Source organism: Mandrillus leucophaeus, unplaced genomic scaffold (assembly GCF_000951045.1).
Source record: "Mandrillus leucophaeus isolate KB7577 unplaced genomic scaffold, Mleu.le_1.0 Scaffold401, whole genome shotgun sequence".
NCBI classification, from domain to species: domain Eukaryota; kingdom Metazoa; phylum Chordata; class Mammalia; order Primates; family Cercopithecidae; genus Mandrillus; species Mandrillus leucophaeus.
The window spans coordinates 1,498,578-1,499,090 of NW_012104266.1; positions in this window are offsets into that span (position 1 = coordinate 1,498,578).

Consider the following 513-nt stretch of genomic DNA (forward strand, 5'->3'; position numbering starts at 1 on the left):
GCCCGGCTAGTTTTTTGTATTTCTTAGTAGAGACGGGGTTTCACCATGTTAGCCAGGATGGTCTCGATCTCCTGACCTCGTGATCCACCCGTCTCTGCCTCCCAAAGTGCTGGGATTACAGGCTTGAGCCACCACGCCTGGCCTATTTATTTTTCAAATAAATCTTTTTAATATATTTTTTTTGGGGGATGACAACAATAGTATTATTATGATAGTATTAACTTTTCTTATTTTTATTGCTTTTATCAGTTAAAAAAGTAATAAACGGGTATTCTTACAAAGTTAAACATATAGGAATACACAAAGTAGAAAATTAAAGACTCTCTAATCCCATTCCCCTATAACTACCTGCAGACAGAATGGGAAGATTTCATCATAAATACAAAGAAGATACATGGAAAAAAATGGACAATTATTAACTCTAGGAAAAATATAATCATAGCATACTCCTTGGTTCAGAAGTGAAAAGTATTTACGTGGTCATTAAAAAAAATACATATGGATCCCCCCCCC